This window comes from Lactuca virosa, chromosome 7 (genome assembly GCF_052849685.1).
Source record: "Lactuca virosa cultivar CGN04683 chromosome 7, Lactuca_virosa_CGN04683_v6, whole genome shotgun sequence".
Classification (NCBI taxonomy): Eukaryota; Viridiplantae; Streptophyta; class Magnoliopsida; order Asterales; family Asteraceae; genus Lactuca; species Lactuca virosa.
This window is the reverse complement of record NC_136432.1, coordinates 286,108,210-286,121,224: the sequence shown is the minus strand read 5'-3', so window position 1 is coordinate 286,121,224 and position 13,015 is coordinate 286,108,210.

The window sequence follows — 13,015 nt, the reverse complement described above, 5'->3', positions numbered from 1 at the left end:
ACTAACAGTGAGTTCATACCCCTACGCTTTTATGATTTTTAATGTTTTCAGGGAGGAATACAAGCCAAATACAAATGATTTTGTGAACTAAAACAAAAGGTTTTAACGGGTTTGAAACTTATGCAATTGATACAGTCAAACGATTCCAACGTTTTATAAAATATTTAGATATTTTATCCCTTTTGTACTATGTTGAGCATAAGGGACACTTTTATCTTGGAAACATAATTGCATAACCTTCAGAATGATTTACAAACCAAGTACATAACATTTCAAGCAAACTATAATGGGTATAGTTTGGGGAATTCAATACACAGCTTTTACCGATTCAGATTACATACATGGGTAAACATATAAACTATGACAGATTTAGTTTATGATACACATTACTACAATAGTAATAATTATTTAAGTATAATTATTATCTTATACAGTAAACACACGAGTACAAATACAGTTGATCGATACAGAACTACACGTAAACTAGTTAGTACAGGATTGTGAGACAACACTTCAAAGGTACCCTTCGAGTTACAGGTTAAATCATATCATAGTATAACCAGAGTCTCCTGGAGGGAGAGCGTAAGATTTGTGAATAGATCTATTCGGTACTGACAATCCCACACCAGAACTGCTAGCTACAGTTAGGCAGGCATGCCTGGGGTGACAAATGTCATTTAACCGACACTTGAAGAACGTCGTAAAGGTCACTAGGTCATATCAAGCATGGTTATACGAATCACAATAGTATAAACTAACCATTTATTTACGGGATTTCATTCTTCATTAGTTTTATTTTAAGTAATGAAACTATTATAGATACTGGTGGTAGCCAGGGTTTTCAAATAGAACATACTACACAAAGGTTTTTATACAAGAATACACACATACTGTAACATACGGATTCCCAGGTATCTTATTTTAAGCATTTAGCTTGATTTTTAGGGAGGGACTCGGCGAGTAGGCGCTTGGACTCGCCGAGTAGGATCGCATTTGCTGACTGGATTAATGAGCGGACTCGACGAGTCGGAAAGGGGGGACTCAACGAGTCCACGCTGTGGGTTGAAACCCTAAATCCCCGGGCCTGAGCCCTATTTATAGGACCTTATAGCCCTCTTGTGCGGCTACCTGTCCAGAGAGAGTACCCCCTTTGAGAGCTTGAGCGAGTTGGGAGAGTGATAAGGCCATATTGATCGATTTTGGTGCGTTTTAGCAAAGGAGAAGTTGTTTCCAGCAAGAGGAGGTCAAGGGAGCTGTGGATCCAGGGTTTTCAAGTTCTGATCTACACTGTTGAGGTATCAAATCGAATTCCCTTTCTGTTTTGGGTTAAGAACTATGATCTAGGGTTTCCTTTGCACAATTTTGAGTTGGTTTATGAAGCATATGAGGTCCCTTTGGGTATGGATGATAGATCTGGACCTTGAGAGGTCCAAAAGGTCCCAAGCTTTCAGCTTTATGGGGTTTCTTGTGAGCCTTGAGAGTAAAACCCCATTTAGAAGGTTATTTCTCCATTTTTGGTCTTATAAGCATTGCATGAGCGTAAAGTTTGAACCTTTACGTGACTTTCGGGTGTTAGAAGGTTGGATCTACTGGTTGGTGAAGCACATCTGACCTCAAATGATCTTTTGAGTGTTTTCATGGGAGGAACTCACCGAGCCCATAAGGGACTCGACGAGTCGAGTCGGGTTGCCCCGCGACTCGCAACCTAGGTCGACCCGATTGAGTGTTGGGTTGACTCAGCGAGTCAGTGAGGACCAGAGGCGAAGAGGACATGCTTGTACTCGCCGAGTCACCCTTGTGCACTCGACGAGTCTTGTCAAAGTTTGACTGTTGACTTTTGTTGACTTTTAGGGTTTGGTCAATGTTAGGGTCTTTGAGCCCTGAGAGGGGTAAAATGGTCTTTTACCCTTCTGAGAGTACTAAAAGAGGGATTAGTCTAGCCTGGAGGGTTGTATTGATTAGAGTGCTTATTCCATGTGATTAGGCGGGGGCTAGACCAGATATTACCGAGTTCGAGATTTACCGAGTTACCCGAGGTGAGTCTTCTCACTATACATTACCTTGAGTGGTATTTATGTGTAGACCAGAGGGTCTTGTATGCTATGTGTATATATGAGTTTATGTGCATTGTGTTATATGTATGCTATGTGATGAACAGACCGGGCCGGAGGGCCCAGCGATATAGACCGGACCGAAGGGTCCAACGACACAGACTGGATCGAAGGATCCGACGAGCTATGACCGGACCAGAGGGTCCAACGAGCTACGGGACTGGAGGGTCCCGCTGAGACACATCGATCGGAGCGTCGTATTGTAGCCTCGAGTGGCGTATGTGTTGTATGTGGTATTTTTGGGGAACTCACTAAGCTTTTATGCTTAACGTGTTGTGTGTTATGTGTTTCAGGTACCAGTGAGGATCGCAGGAAGGCGCCGGCGTGATCAGTACACACTCATAGAGATTATGTCGAGATTCTGGGAATTGTTTTGTGATTATGACATTGGATACATTGCGTTTTGATATTGTTTTATGATTAAAAGTATGATTTAAAAATGAAAAATTGTTTTGGAAATTTACGTTGTTACAAGTTGGTATCAGAGCCTTGGTTTGAGGGATTCAGATGCACCTTCGGGCGTATCTGAACTCAAACTGAGGGTTTGAGGAAGCTTTTCACAAAATAAACAATTTTTCTAAGGAAGTAAAAGAATTTGAGAAAAACAGAAGGAAGCAGTGTGTACGATCAGCCAGCGCCCGAACGATGATTTCCCAAAATACTCTTACATTATGTGTTATGAGATATGCTATGATATGTTATGCATGCTAGAGTAGGCTAGGTATTCATATTAGGACTAGAGTGGCCTGATCTGTGATGCCTTAGCCTAGGGGTTTTGCTGCCAGGAGATGCTTGAGAGTGAGTAGATAGCAACGAGGAGCTTATGAGAGATCTGCAAGAGGGTAGCCTATGCTAGCGAGATGTAGAGTACTTGGGATTTGGGACCCTAGGAGGAGGACTTGGGGTGAATACTAATGTGGTGTGGACGGTAGTATTAGGCCCGTACTACTGAAGACACCGGATCGGTGAGCAGTCCAAGTAATAATCCTTAGGGTACTAAGGAACAAGTAGGGTTGAGTGTCGAGTGCGAGTATACTCGAGCGAATCTCTGATTTCTTTTGTGTTATATTTCAGAGACATCATGGTTGGGACGCGCCACCACCCAGGAGGCAGTGGTACCAGGGGTACCAGTGATGAGGAGATCCGTAGGTTGATTCACGAGGAGGTGGCTGCGGCCATTCGAGCTGAGATACCAGAGATGTTCGGGTCTATCAAGACCACGCTGATCGAGACTTTTGATGAGCGGTATGCTGCTCTTACTGATGCTGCTGTTGCTGTGGCCACCGCAGTCGTCGCTGCTGCCAGGCCGCAGGGGGGTGACTCGTTGCTGTACCGAGAGTTCAGCAACACGAAGCCACCAGAGTTTGATGGGACGCAGGACCCGATTGCTGCGATGAGGTGGATTTCTGATATCGAGGGATGCTTCTACACCTGCTCGTGTCCGGAGCATCTAAGGGTTCGGTTTGCGCTGAACCAGCTTCGCTTGGGAGCGAAGGACTGGTGGAAGTTTGTGACGGAAGACTTCACTACGGTAGAGCTTACTGCGGTGACCTGGGAGAGGTTCACCACGATGTTTCGAGATGAGTATGTTCCCCCTGTGGAAAGGGAACGTCTAGCCCAGGAGTTTTTGTCCCTCAAGCAGGGAACTGAGTCTGTGACGGTGATTACGAGGATGTTTCATGAGAGGGCGTTGTTTTGCCCTGAGCACGTGTCGACTGAGCAGGCACGTATGAGCCGGTACTTGAGCATACCGAGGAGGGATATCCGTGAGTTCGTGGCGAACTTGTCATACCAGACATTTGCTGAGCTCCAGGAAAATGCCCGGAAGAGAGAGATTGAGCTGGAGACTCAGGTCAGGGAGGAGGCCGAGTCTCAGAGGAGGGACAGGCGACCGGCACAGGCGTAGCCGGCAGCCAAGCAGGCAAAGTCCGCAGATTCGATATCTGGGGGTCCGAAGGGCCGCACTTGTGGGAAGTGCGGCAAGAGCCACGAGGGAGTGTGCAGAGCTGGGGTGTGTTACAAGTGCGTAAAGTAGGGGCATTATGTGAGGGATTGCCCCAAGGGGTTCACGGTTTGCTTTCATTGCAACCAGACCGGCCATCGGAAGGCCGAGTGCCCGCAGCTACTGCAGGGATCAGTGCAGGGATCTGCACCTACTGCTCGAGCTACTGAGATTCGGCCAGCGAAGGCCGAGGCACCGAAGGCTCGCGGGAGAGCCTTCCAGTTGACAGCGGAGGAGGTCCGCGCAGCGCCCGATGTCGTGGCTGGTACTTTTCTTGTGAGTTCTGTACCTGCTTTGGTGTTATTTGACTCGGGTGCGAGTCGGTCATTTGTGTCTCTAGCGTTTAGTCAGCACATCAATATCCAGCGGGAGACGTTGATTCGAACGCTACGGGTTTCCATAGCTGACTAACGAGCGGTATATGCTACGGATGTGATTCCAGGTTGTGTACTCGAGATCTTCGGCGTTGAGTTTCTGATTGATTTGGTCCCTATTGCGATGGGAGATGTCTGCGTCATCGTGGGCATGGACTGGTTGAGCAGGGTTGGAGCGGTTATCGACTGCGAGCGTCAGTTGGTGACCATACGAGACCCTAGTGGGGGAGTTCTTACGGTTTATGGCGAGGGTACCCGTTCTGGGACAGCATTTTGTTCGGCCGCTAGAGCGAGGCAGAGCCTACAGCAGGGCTGTAGTGGGTTTGTGGCTTATGTGGTGGATACGAGAGTAGATGCGGAGAGACCGAGGTCGGTCGATGAGGTCCCGATAGTGCGAGAGTTCTCGGATGTTTTCCCCGAGGAGTTTCCGGGTGTGCCTCCCGAGAGGCAGGTATAGTTCCGTATCGATTTGGTTCCGGGGGCAGCGCCTATCGCCAAGGCGCCTTATCGCCTTGCGCCGCCAGAGATGCAGGAGTTATCCTCGCAGCTTCAGGAGCTGCTGGGGAAGGGGTTTATTCGACCGAGAAGTTCCCCTTGGGGAGCGCCGATCCTTTTTGTCAAGAAAAAGGATGGTTCACACCAGATGTGCATTGATTACCGGGAGTTGAACAAGTTGACGGTCAAGAACCGTTATCCCTTACCGAGGATCGATGACCTGTTCGATCAGTTGCAGGGAGCGTCTTGGTTCTCCAAGATAGACTTGAGGTCGGGATATCATCAGATGAAAGTGCGGGATGAAGATATACAGAAGACGTCGTTCAGAACTCGTTATGGGCATTACGAGTTCGTGGTGATGCCTTTTGGGCTCACCAATGCACCGACAGCATTCATGGATCTCATGAACAGGGTGTGCAGACCGATGCTAGATCGGTCGGTGATCGTGTTCATTGATGATATTTTGGTGTATTCGAGATCTAGAGAGCAGCACGAGGAGCATCTGAGAGAGATTCTCGGGGTATTGAGGTCAGAGAGGCTTTTCGCCAAATTCTCCAAGTGTGATTTTTGGTTACGAGAGGTCCAGTTCTTGGGGCACCTCTTTAACCAGAATGGAATATTGGTCGATCCGGCCAAGATTGAGGCAGTTATGAGGTGGGAGGTGCCGAGATCGCCCACCGAGATCAGGAGTTTTCTAGGATTGGCCGGTTATTATCGGAGATTTATCAGGGATTTCTCCAAGATCGTCGTGCCTCTCACCAGGTTGACCCGGAAGGGTGTTGCTTTTTCGTGGGGTCCGGAGCAACAGACCTCGTTTGAGACACTTCGCCAGAGGCTATGCGAGGCTCCGGTGTTAGCCCTCCCGGAAGGGATGGAGGATTTTGTGGTGTATTGTGATGCATCGATATCGGGGTTTGGTGCAGTACTTATGCAGAGGGGGCATGTGATAGCATATGCGTCGAGGCAGCTGAAGCCTCATGATACGAGGTATCCCACCCACGATTTGGAGCTGGGGGCAGTGGTGTTCGCCCTTAAGATCTGGCATCACTATCTGTATGGGGTTCGGTGTACCATCTACACGGACCATAAGAGCTTGAAGTATTTGATGGATCAGCCCAACCTGAATATGCGCCAGAGGAGATGGTTGGACGTGGTAAAGGATTACGATTGTGAGATCCTGTACCACCCGGGCAAAGCTAATGTTGTAGCTGATGCCCTGAGCCGTAGGGCGGAGAGTGCCCCAATTCGAGACATTTGTTTGCGGTTGACAGTGATGACTCCGGTGATGGACACCATTCGGGAGGCACAGGCAGAGGCCGTGAGACCGGAGAACTGTAAGAGAGAGCGAGTGATTGGGCAGGTACTGGAGTTCGTTACCGATAGCCGCGGGCTTATGACCTTTCAGGGTCGGATTTGGGTGCCGTATGCAGGCGGGGCGCGCACCACCTTGATGGAGGAGGCGCATAGATCGAGATTCTCGATCCATCCCGGGGCCACTAAGATGTATTTGGATCTGAAGAAAGATTATTGGTGACCTTGTATGAAGAAGGATGTAGCATGGTTTGTTGAGAGGTGCTTGACCTGTCGCAGGGTTAAGGCCGAGCACCAGCGTCCGCATGGCAAGTTGCAGCCACTTGAGGTTCCCCAATGGAAGTGGGAACAGATTTCTATGGATTTCATCACCAAATTGCCGAGGACCGCGAGGGGTGTCGATGCAATTTGGGTGATCGTCGACCGACTGACGAAGAGCGCACATTTTCTTGCTATCAGTGAGAGCTCTTCTGCTGAGAGGCTGGCAGAGTTGTATGTGAGAGAGGTGGTATCGCGGAATGGAGTGCCGATCTCGATTGTCAGATCGAGATGTACGTTTCACTTCCAGGTTCTGGAAGAAGTTCCACGAGGAGTTGGGCACGAGGCTGCATTTCAGTACTGCTTACCACCCTCAGACGGACGGTCAGACCGAGCGGACGATTCAGACGCTCGAGGATATGCTTAGGGCATGTGTGTTGGACTTCGGAGGAAGTTGGGAAACGTATTTTCCGTTGGCTGAGTTTTCCTATAACAACAGTCACCATTTGAGCATTGGTATGCCTCCTTTCGAGTTGTTGTATGGGAGGAAGTGTCGGACTCCCATTTGCTGGGGAGAGGTAGGCCAGCGAGTGATGGGCAGCACAGAGATAGTGCTTCAGACGACAGAGCAGATACAGCAGGTCAGACAGAGGTTGTTGACAGCCCAGAGTCGCCAGAAGAGTTATGCGGATAGGCGACGATCCGAGCTTGAGTTTCAGGTGGGAGACTTCGTACTCCTGAAAATATCCCCTTGGAAAGGAGTGATCTGATTCAGGAGGAGGGGCAAGCTGGGTCCCCGGTACATTGGTCCGTTCAGGGTGACTGCGAGGGTAGGCAGGGTAGCATATCGTTTGGAGCTACCTGCAGAGTTGAGCCAGATTCATGATACCTTCCACGTGTCTCAGTTGAGGAAGTGTATAGCCGAAGAGTCGGCAGCGGTGCCATTGGAGGATATTCAGGTAGATGCGAGCCTGAATTATGTTGAGAGGCCAGTTGCGATCGTGGATCGAAAGATCAAGGTTCTGAGGAACAAGGAGGTGCCCCTGGTTGAAGTTCAGTGGCAACATCGGAGAGGGTCCGAGATGACCTGGGAGCCGGAGTTGGAGATGCGGGAGTAGCATCCAGAGCTGTTTGAGGAGCAAGACTTCGAGGGCGAAGTTTGATTCTAGTGGGGGAGAATTGTAACATCCGGATTCCCAGGTATCTTATTTTAAGCATTTAGCTTGATTTTTAGGGAGGGACTCGACGAGTAGGCGCTTGGACTCGCCGAGTAGGATCGCATTTGCTGACTGGATTAATGAGCGGACTCGATGAGTCGGAAAGGGGGGACTCGACGAGTCCACGCTGTGGGTTGAAACCCTAAATCCCCGGGCCTGAGCCCTATTTATAGGACCTTATAGCCCTCTTGTGCGGCTACCTGTCCAGAGAGAGTACCCCCTTGAGAGCTTGAGCGAGTTGAGAGAGTGATAATGCCATATTGATCGATTTTGGTGTGTTTTAGCAAAGGAGAAGTTGTTTCCAGAAAGAGGAGGTCAAGGGAGCTGAGGATCCAGGGTTTTCAAGTTCAGATCTACACTGTTGAGGTATCAAATCGAATTCCCTTTCTGTTTTGGGTTAAGAACTATGATCTAGGGTTTCCTTTGCACAATTTTCAGTTGGTTTGTGAAGCATATGAGGTCCCTTTGGGTATAGATGATAGATCTGGACCTTGAGAGGTCCAAAAGGTCCCAAGCTTTCAGCTTTATGGGGTTTCATGTGAGCCTTGAGAGTAAAACCCCATTTAGAAGGTTATTTCTCCATTTTTGGTCTTATAAGCATTGCATGAGCGTAAAGTTTGAACCTTTACGTGACTTTCGGGTGTTAGAAGGTTGGATCTACTGGTTGGTGAAGCACATCTGACCTCAAAAGATCTTTTGAGTGTTTTCATGGGAGGAACTCGCCGAGCCCATAAGGGACTCGACGAGTCGAGTCGGGTTGCCCCGCGACTTGCAACCTAGGTCAACCCGATTGAGTGTTGGGTTGACTCAGCGAGTCAGTGAGGACCAGAGGCGAAGAGGACATGCTTGTACTCGCCGAGTCACCCTTGTGCACTCGATGAGTCTTGTCAAAGTTTGACTGTTGACTTTTGTTGACTTTTAGGGTTTGGTCAATGTTAGGGTCTTTGAGCCCTGAGAGGGGTAAAATGGTCTTTTACCCTTCTGAGAGTACTAAAAGAGGGATTAGTCTAGCCTGGAGGGTTGTGTTGATTAGAGTGCTTATTCCATGTGATTAGGCGGGGGCTAGACCAGATATTACCGAGTTCGAGATTTACCGAGTTACCCGAGGTGAGTCTTCTCACTATACATTACCTTGAGTGGTATTTATGTGTAGACCAGAGGGTCTTGTATGCTATGTGTATATATGAGTTTATGTGCATTGTGTTATATGTATGCTATGTGATGAACAGACCGGGCCGGAGGGCCCAACGATATAGACCGGACCGAAGGGTCCAACGACATAGACTGGATCGAAGGATCAGACGAGCTATGACTGGAACAGAGGGTCCAACGAGCTACGGGACTGGAGGGTCCCGCTGAGACACATCGACCGGAGGGTCGTATTGTTGCCTCGAGTGGCGTATGTGTTGTATGTGGTATTTTGGAGAACTCACTAAGCTTTTATGCTTACCGTGTTGTGTGTTATGTGTTTCAGGTACCAGTGAGGATCGCGGGAAGGCGCCGGCGTGATCAGTACACACTCATAGAGATTATGTCGAGATTCTGGGAATTGTTTTGTGATTATGACATTGGATACATTGCGTTTTGATATTGTTTTATGATTAAAAGTATGATTTAAAAATGAAAAATTGTTTTGGAAATTTACGTTGTTACACATACTATGATTGGTAGTAACCAGAATTACAAACTAATGTTTTTCCTATACAATAACAGGATATAGTAACAAACATTCATAGTTAATTCTATAATTCCTTAGTTTAGGCATCAGGGCTACGTATGGAGAATATTCGATAGACTGTGGAATGTGTGGTTTCCGCCTCATTTCCTGTTCCTTGTTTGGTTGTGGGCTTAGGGCAGATCCACATAATGAACTGTCTGTTTGATATTGGTTTATACATGGCTAGCATGAACTAAGTGGTCATAGATGGAACTGATATTATCACAATTTTACTAAAGAAAATATTGAATTTTCTTAGAAACATGCGAACATTTTTACAGAGTCATCAACATGTTTTCATTACAAAAACATCGCTTATGAACTCACCAGCTTTATGCTGATACTCTTTCAAAACTGCTTGTATTCTCAGGAAATCAGTAGACAGGTACCTCCTGGAGTTTTGAGAAGACGGAGCGTATAGAGTCACGTCTTTTTCTTTTGATTATACTTTTGATGTATAAAAACAAGAATCAAACAGATGTAAATACTTTTTCATATATGTGTTCAATGTAATGGTTGTGTTTACTATGATTACTATGATGCAATTGTTGTGATACTTCATTTGACGTCATCCACCCCCGAACGTTTCCGCCGTTCCGGTTTGGGGGTGTGACAAATTGGTATCATAGCTCTTGTTTATAATGAACTAAGTATACCGAACCTTACATGGTATACAACTATAAACACTAAGGGGCCGAAGTGCTCTGAACTAAAAGTATACTTTTAAAATATAAGTATTTTATAAGAAGTATACAAGTATACATAAGTACCAGAAACAATATCATAAGTAGAACAAAACAAAAGTATTTGGATGTTGGACACTGTGGTTAAACCTGGATAGTTTTGTAATCATGTCTTGGATCAATATAGCCTGATCAACTATATTTATTTGAGACATGACCAACATGTGTCTGGGAGTGATCATGGTGTTGCGGCAAGCCTAAAACTTACCAAGCTATATACATCAAGATATCGATAGAACAGAGCATATAACTTAAAATACTATAGGAGTATTTTAGCTAGAGCCGAATACAGTATAGAGATTCATTCCAAGTGTTGCTACTTATTTCTTCCTAGCGATAGTTTACTTGCATTGGTAACCATTCTCTATTTATCGCTTAGTAGAACACTTTATCTATCAGGTTGAGATATATCTTGTTTCATATCTCTTGATTTAAGATCTAGGGGACTTACCATCCTCTTATTCCTGATGATTTTTAGAAAAAGATGCCTCCCAGAAAGAGACCCAGCAGGATGAACAACGACCCTCCGCCGCCACCACCTCCTCAGTTTGATCCTGCCATGTTCCAGGCAGCAGTCACAGCCGTTGTGGCTGCAGCAATGGTGCAAATAAACCCAGGTGGGGCTAGCAGATCCGGAGGTGGTACTCATCCCCTGAATCTCGGCGATCAGGGACATCAAAAGGAGTGTTCCTATAAGGACTTCATGAACGCGAAACCCAAATCCTTCGACGATAATGGATGAGTCATTGCCTTAACCCGATGGTTCGAGAAGATCGAATCCATTTTCGAAATTTGTGCTTGTTCCGAGGCAAACAAAGTGAAGTTCGCCGCCTGCACCTTCACCGACAGAGCACTAACCTGGTGGAATGGTCGAGTCAAATCCCTAACTCTGCCGGTAGCGAATGCCATGGGTTGGGAAAGCTTAAAAGAACTCATGCTTACTGAGTACTGCCCAAGGGGCGAGATGCAGAAGTTAGAGCACGAGCACTGGAACCTAAATATGAAGGGTTCCGACATTGTCGCTTACACAGATAGATTCTGCGATCTAGCTCTTCTATGTCCAGGAATGGTCACCCCGGAAAGCAAGAATATAGAAATATACATTTGGGGATTGACGCCCCCAGCTCAAGGGAATGTCTTGGCTGCTAAGCCTTCTACATTTGAAAGCGCCAAGTGCCTGGCGCAGACCCTGATAGATCACGGGGTTGATCTTGATGAAGTGACAGCCGCTCCCGAATCACCAAAGGCGAGTGGTGGGAAGAAAAAGTTCTGGAACAAACGAAAGGGGCAGTCTTCGTAGGAGCCCTCCAAGAAACAGCAAACAGTGGCAGTCCACGCTGCTACTACTCTTGCTGCTGTTCCAACCACCCAAGCACCTGCCAGTAGGTATGCTGGTACTCTTCCAAGGTGCGACAAGTGCAACTTCCATCATCATGGGCAATGCCGAGAGATGTTGTGCAACAGCTGTGGTAAGAAGGGACACACAGCTCGATTCTGTAAGGCACCAGTCCAACCAACCAATCAGGCTCCTGGAGCGGGCGCTGGTCAAGCCTGTTATGGATGTGGGGAGGTTTGGCACTTCAAGAGAAATTTCCCCAAGGCAACAACAACTGGCAACACATGGAGAGTGCTAGCGATGGGTCAGGAGGAGGCAGTTGCTGATCCCACCGTTGTTACGGGTACGTTCCTCCTCAACAACACTTATGCATGCATCCTTTTCGATTCTGGTGCAGAGAGGAGTTTTGTTAGTCATGCATTCAAACATTTACTCAAGTGTAAATCCCAACCTTTAACCGAAACATTTACCGTTGAGATGGCTAACGGAAAGAAAGAGAGCACTAACGACATATTCATAGGATGTACCCTTACCCTAAACGATCGTTCCTTCACTATCGATCTTATGCCAGTTTCCATAAAAAGCTTCGACGTCATCGTCGGCATGGATTGGTTGAGCCCCAATCGTGCTGATATCCTTTGTTACGAAAAAGCCATCCGTCTCAATCTGCCCTCGGGCGAAGCTCTCATAGTTTACGATGATAAACTCTGCTCAAACCTTCGTATCATTTCATGCATCCAAGCCCAGAAATATCTGCGAAAGGAGTGCCATGCATTCCTAGCTCATTTCGTTAACGAAAAGCAGGAAGTTAAGGACCTCAAGAGCATCCCTGAAGTCTGCAACTTTCCTGATGTCTTCCCCGAAGATCTTCCAGGAATCCCTCCCGAGCGCCACGTCAAGTTCCGGATCGACTTAATCCTCGGAGCTACTCCTGTAGCTAAATCCCCATATCGTCTAGCGCTGGCAGAAATGCAAGAGTTATCCAGTCAGCTCAATGAGCTTCTCAACAAGAGATTCATTAGACCAAGTTCCTCACCCTGGGGAGTCCCGATCTTGTTCGTGAAAAAGAAGGATGGATCCTTTCGGATGTGCATTGATTATCGAGAATTGAACAAGCTTACCATCAAGAACCGTTATCCCTTACCCATAATCGACGAACTCTTCGATCAACTTCAGGGAGCCAGTTACTTCTCGAAAATAGACCTAAGATCAGGGTACCATCAGTTGCGAGTTCATGAGAATGATGTTCCCAAGACAACATTCCAAACTCGTTATGGACACTACGAGTTTGTAGTAACGCCCTTTGGTCTAACCAACGCACCGACGATATTCATGGATCTGATGAATCGGGTGTGCCGCCATTTCCTAGACAAGTTTGTAATCATGTTCATTGATGATATACTTGTCTACTCTCGAAGTGAGGAAGACCATAGACAACACTTGAGACTAGT